Source organism: Papaver somniferum, unplaced genomic scaffold (assembly GCF_003573695.1).
Source record: "Papaver somniferum cultivar HN1 unplaced genomic scaffold, ASM357369v1 unplaced-scaffold_128, whole genome shotgun sequence".
Classification (NCBI taxonomy): Eukaryota; Viridiplantae; Streptophyta; class Magnoliopsida; order Ranunculales; family Papaveraceae; genus Papaver; species Papaver somniferum.
The window spans coordinates 224,282-231,096 of record NW_020621936.1 but is presented as its reverse complement, the minus strand read 5'-3'; the positions used below and the strand labels follow the sequence as shown (position 1 = coordinate 231,096).

At 35.0% G+C, this 6,815-nt stretch overlaps 1 pseudogene; it reads left to right on the top strand.

The window, feature by feature from the left end:
* Positions 1–5,317: 5,317 nt before the first annotated feature.
* Positions 5,318–6,103, top strand: LOC113331759 (annotated as a pseudogene).
* Positions 6,104–6,815: the final 712 nt, after the last annotated feature.

Here is a 6,815-nt window from a genome sequence, read left to right as displayed (position 1 = left end):
TTGGATAAAAAGGAAGGGAATAAAATATTTCGATCAAAAATGAAACCAACGGTTGAGTTGCCGCCTTCACTGGAATTCTCAGAAAAACAAGAGAATGAATTAAGGAAAACTAAATTATAGAACTTTATTGAGGTGATCAAAGAAGGAAAGGTGGGCAAGGGTGAATTTGGCAAAGCTCCAAAGGCATTAGACTGCATCATAAGAAGTTTTGACCCGAACAAACATTCAAGATCGGTGATCAAGTTTTGAAGACCGACGCAAACCATCTTGTTGTTATCTTCAAAATGAAGAAAATATATACGAGTAAAGAAGATAAAGAACTTTGTGGACCAAAGGAAGACCCTAGCTTGAAAACTTTTACATTTTACACAAAGTACTTTTTGGAGCCAAAGATAAGGGATGATGAAAACAATTAAATGGAAGATGAAAAGAAGAAACCTGGAGCAAAAGAGAAGAAAATGACATACAAAGAGAAGAATACTGGAGACAAATTGGAGAAGATGTACATCGTTAAAAGAATAGAGGCTGTTATAAAATAAGAAGTCAAAGAATAAAAGTTGGTGATACTTTTGTTATTGTTCATGTTTTGTACAATCTTGTTCACAAACACCGGAGGTATGTATATCAATTACAAGTATTTGAACTGCCTAAAGTTGATCGATACCGTTAAAGAGTCCCATGGTCGAATCCTATTGATGAGCATCTAATGCAAAGTATTGCAGTCGTACACAATACACTTTACTTTTTCAATGGTTGCAACTTTTATTTCCTGGTGAGTTTCATCATCTTCTATCTTTTGATTTTTTTTAATTTTATTCATTGAACCAATGTAGCATGTGGTGATTTTTATCTTCTACCTGTTGTTGTTGTTGCAGTTATGGATATTTGAACATATGAAAGGCATTGAAAGGAAAGCCGACAATGATGGGTTACCAAGGTTTGCAAGATGGGACTTTTATCAAGTATCTTGCGATATCGAGGCGAAGCTGGAGAATTTTTCAAACAACCAGGTAAAATCTATAATATCCCTTACTTTTGCAAAATGAAAACCATATTCATACTATGTTATCACTGGATGAAAACCACATTCATCTGGTGTTATCACTTGATGAAAACCATAAAACCAAGTAATCAAAAACATTGACATGATTGATGATATTCCCGAAGCCATAAACTTAGAAGAAATTATCACATCACAACCTCTATCTGTGATGAATGAACTTGGGTCGACCGAGAGATACGTAAAGTTTACATATAAAAGGAATAAAACGAATTTTGGACCGGAATATTTAACAACTGAGGATGAGCGTGAAGAGAAAAAACAAAAAAGAAATGAGTTGAAGAAGTTAACTAAGAAGTGTCAATCCTATGGTTGTTTTTGGATATTTTCATTGCAGAAGGTACCCCAAATTGAATTCGGTTTCTCGCGGATGTTCCAAACACATTTTATTACTAGCGGTAAGTTATGATCACTACTGCTTCGGATACCGAGCCGCCTTCTGATTTGGACCTGGTCAACTTATCCCAACCTAGGGGTGAAGTTTCCTTACGGACAGATCATGTCCCTAGAAAAAATTCATGGTGATATGCGATTTATTTTCTTATGCACGTGGGTAGGGAGAAGTTGTGCTTGCATGATATGGTTGGCAGTAGGGGGTCAGAGAAGATCTTATGAGTGCCAGTCTCCCTGAATTCGTTAAGCATTTCGTCATCTAACCTTTCAATTTGCGTACCACCCGATGAACCAGAGGTTCAAAAATATGACGAGAAGATCTACCTTGTTTGAATTGGACTCCTAGGTAGATAATGGGAGTTGATGTTGTGGAAATTTTGAAAGCTTGGTGAAGAGCAGCCACTTGTTGCGATCAAGCCTTGGGGTGATGAATAATGATGGATTATGATGTACTAATTAATTTTTTGACCTGCTGAGGTATTGTACACTTGGAGAAAATGCTTGAGTATTGGTTAGTGCCTTCTGTCGATGCCTTATATGTTATGAGGAGATTGTTTGTATACATAAGGTGAAGAATTTGCGGGGCTTTTTGTGAGACGCGTAATTTCTCCACTGCTTTTTGGTCCTCTAGGTTTCCCAAGATTGTTGAAAGAATTTCTTCACAAATAATAAACACAAAGGAAGAAAGTGGGCTTCCTTGCCTTATTCCTCTAGTTGCAGTGATGTATCCATACAGTGTACCGTAAATTTTGATCGAGTATGTGACTGATGAGATGCATAACATGATGTATTCTATAAAGACTGCCGACATACCTACTTTGGTGAAAGCTTTTCTAACGAAACCCCTAGTCTAGACTCTTTGAACATCCAATTTAAATGTTATTTAGGAATCTTTGATGTTGATTTGAGGTTTTAATACCGTGAAAAAGCTCTCAAAAGTTTGTTATGGTATCATAAATAGGGTGTTTCTTTATATACCCCTTAAGATCAATAACGGTACCCCCATTAGTTAGTCATGATTTAGTTGACGTAAAAATCCCAAAATTATTTGAATCTTTTTTATAGTCATACCCCTCAATAAAAATAAAAATCTCTATACTAGTACACAAAATTGTATGTTGTGGAAGAATATAGGAAAACTCCAAGTAACTCTACTACGGAATTGATAGACCCATTTGCAAGAGTTATAGATTGAACCATATTCTGAGGGACTCAAGAAGAAATTAGTTAAAACATATTCGAAGAAATTTTTTGGAATGAAAGAACATACAAATAAATTTTGAAATGCTTCAATTAAAAAAGTTATATTTAGAATCGTCGAGACATAACAGGGAGTCAAAGAATATTCTGAACAAAGTCTTGTTCGTTGGTTATTGAGATAGAATAACAAACACAATCATTTCAAACTCAAATTTCACTTCAAACGTCAACTGCAATGAATTTGTGATATGAAACTATTGTATAACAACAACTTTACAAATTCTATGTGTATACCTTTGTAAACCATTCTCTAGTGAAAGAAAGAATGTTGGATAATTTGTGTCAGAGAAGAGTCAATTTAGGAGTTGAGAAACACATTGGGAGAATGAAGTGCTAATTTCTCCATTTTTTTTTAGAATGGCTCCAGTTGCTACATTCATGTTAAGTCTGGTCGCTCGGGCATTTTTCCTTTTGCTCACACAACGGAAAATCTGTAATAAGTTGTGCGCCCATCATTTTGTCAATGGTTTTCAAAACCAGATTCGATAAATATGAGCTTTAGTTTGGTTCCTATTCTAGAAGGGTTTTAATCAGTCAACCAATAAAAATCAAACGTAACAGGGATTTATTCGTGATGCTGGATTTTATTAAGCGAAATAAGAGGGGAGTTTTGAGTTTTCGATTACATAGTGAGCTTAGATTCGTGTAGCTGATAATGAAGATTTTTTTTGGATTTGCTCTTAAAACCCTAGCGACACTAAAATCTATTAATGTTTCTGTTTCTCAAAATTTTCGATATGTAACCTGTTAGATCCGGGTGATTTATGGGTACACAAGATAAATATTTTTGACGGGGCAGGAAGATTAACACAAAAAACCTTTCTCTCTCCCTAAAACCTTTCGATAAGAGAAACACAACAACTCTAGTTTTGCCGACGACTCAGATCTGCTCGATGTGAGCGGATCTGAGCCGACCACAACATTAAAACCCTCTTCTTCATCTGTTCCTTTCTGTGTAGTGTTTTTTTCTTACTTTGTTGATAGTTTTAGGTTTTTTCTTCCCTATTTTCTCTTTTCTTACTGTTTTCTTATCAAAGTTTGATTTATCTTATCCTTAATTTGACTACAGTAATAGATCTCAGTTTGATTATTCTAGTTTAGATTTGGGTTTTTGTTAAGGATTTTTGCCTGTCTGCTTCATCTATGAAGAGTTTTTGAAGAGTTGGCACATGATTTTCAATGGAAAGAAATCAAATACTGCGGAAATAAGAACGGCATCAACCTTAGCATCGAAAACAAAGACAGAAAATCCAACAACAAGTTCAAGTTCGTCATCAACATCATTTGTTCTAGCAACTGTTATCAAGACTCCCATGCCGATTCATCCCAACTCAGCCTGATTCAGACCTTTTATTACCGATTCAGAAGAAGACCTATGTTTCTGTTACTTTGAAAACTTTAGTTACTGTCACTTTGAAAATCTTAGTTGTTATTACTTTGATTCACCTGTATTTAGCAAAACTAGGTTGGATCTAAACAAGATCACATTGCTGCTATGTGCAGTGATGCAAACTAGTCTTGTTTGGCTAGTTTGGCCATCTGATGTGGTTATTGCTACTAAAAAAAACCGGTTGGATCTTATAAGATTCCATTACTGTTATACACAGTGATGCAAACTATTCTTCACTGGATTATTTGGCCACCTGATATGGTTTGGTCCTTTTGGATTTTTGAAACGGTCGAAATGTTTGTACGCGAAAATTTGGTAGGAAAGAATTTGGGGAGATACTATAGATTCAATGATTGTATCGTGAACTTGAAAAATTCTTTGAGGTTTTCCGACTACCATAATCAGACTTATGAATGATTGTTTAGAGGTTTTTTCCTCTTTTTAAAAATAAAAAATAAATAAAAGGATATTGTTAATGTTTTCGGAAAATGGGTCATTTGTCCAAATATTTTTAAAACATGGTTCTAATGGACGAGTAAAAATCAGTATGGGTGAAATGGACACAAAAAAATAGCAAGAATAAAACTGGATTCATCCTGTCTTAAACTTAAAAAAGAGCGAGGATGAAGCTGGATGCATCCTAATGTAAATTAAAAATAAGAAAAAGTATTTGAAAATGGATGGATGAAACTGTTTACATCCTGGCTATGTTTACATTCTCGTCCATTTGAACAGTATCAAATTTTACATGTTTTTTTCACCCAGAAATTATCGTTATTGCATTAATTAACCAATTTTGTGTAATGTTTTTAGGTGTATATAAAGGAACCTAAACCTTCGAGGTACAAAAAAAAAAAAAAAAAAAAAAAAAAAAAAAAAAAACGCTTTGACAAGGATCAACACTAACAATCATAGGGCATCAATATACCAAGTAACGACAACAATATTAAAGAAATGATGAGGGCTTTCATAAGTATCCCTGCTAACAGTCATAGGGCATCAATATGCCATGTAACGACAACAATATTAATAGTTACCGAAAAACATTTAAAAAAAACAAAGCAAAGAAAAGAAAGAAAAATAAATGACGAATATAGACAGTATCCATTAATCGTCCTATATATAGAGAGAGACATATAACCAAATATTATTGCTTATAGACTTGGATCCCAGCACCGCTTCATACATTTCCGAGTCAAGCTTTTCATCTCCTTTATCAAAGGCAAGATAAAAACACTTATAATGGCAGCAAAAACAATCTTGGATTCTTCATATCGCCTCATTCTCGTCATCTCCATCTTCTATATCTACATCTCTGGTTCTACTGTTGCTGCCATGCGCTATGGCAAACCCAAGCAATACAAACCATGTAGAGCTTAGTTTTTTACTTCCATGACATTATCTACAACGGCCAAAATGCAGCAAATGCGACATCCGCAATCGTAGCAGCTCCTCAAGGAGCTAATATGACGATTTTAGCTGGTCAGTTTCATTTCGGAAACATTGCAGTTTTCGGTGATCCAATTACTTTAGACAACAATCTACATTCTCCACCAGTCGGCCGAGCACAAGGATTTAACATATATGACACGAAGAATACTTACACTGCTTGGTTAGGATTTTCTTTTGTTTTTAATTCTACTGATCATCAAGGCACTATAAATTTCATTGGAGCCGGTCCTTTAATGAACAAAACTAGGGATATATCGGTGGTTGGTGGTACAGGTGATTTCTTCATGGCTCGTGGGATTGCCACTATAATGACCGATGCTTTTGAAGGTGAGGTATATTTTAGACTAAGGGTGGAAATTAATTTGTACGAGTGTTGGTAAGTAAAAGCTATTCCAGTGCGTACAGCTAATTAGCTGGTGAAGAAGAAGTTGGGATTGTTGTAATGCATGTTTCATTAAATTAAGAGCAACCTTATCTTGGTTAGCAATCTGATTGATCAAGTACCAGAACATGTTGCATATTATGTAAGAAGTGAATTTACGAATAAAAAAGTGGGATTTTCTTAATTTTCTTTTTCATAATGAGTATTCCCAATTGTCGAAATAGCAGTTTTGTTAACTAAACTTGATAATTTTATTAAGAAAGACAGCACAACATATTCCCATTATGATTCAACATAAATGAGTTATATTCACCCGAACAGAATAATAATACTTTCATTTTAAAATAATAGACTGGTTTCATCTGTATTGGAGGGAGTACCGTTCAAGCTCTAGCGCTCAAAATGTCTCCAGTACCCGTTACAGCACTGTCTACATTAACTGGGATGAATTTTGAACCTTTTGCAGCTATAATTAAGACGCAGAAAGAGGGTGACAATATTTTGAGCAGTTCAAAGATTGTACCAGAGTTAGCAATCCGGTGTTCACGAACCATATGGATTGCACATACTTTGGCTGTATTTTATACTAATTTCGGTTAAATACTCCAAACAATCCCTCCCATCGTATTGTTCCTTCAAAGTTCGCGCAATGAAAATGTAGCAGTAGTGCCCTAAGTACAAAATGTTAGGTAAGCGTTTATGGGGTTAGCAGGTTTCCTTTGCGCTTATGAACAATGGACCACAAGGTAAACGTACAGCCCCATCAGGCTTCAACCTTTTACATTTGAGATATCTTAAGCATTACTACTCTGGACAACATAAATTCATTTCCAATAGAGATATCTTAGGCGTTACTTCTCTGGAGTCTGGACAACATA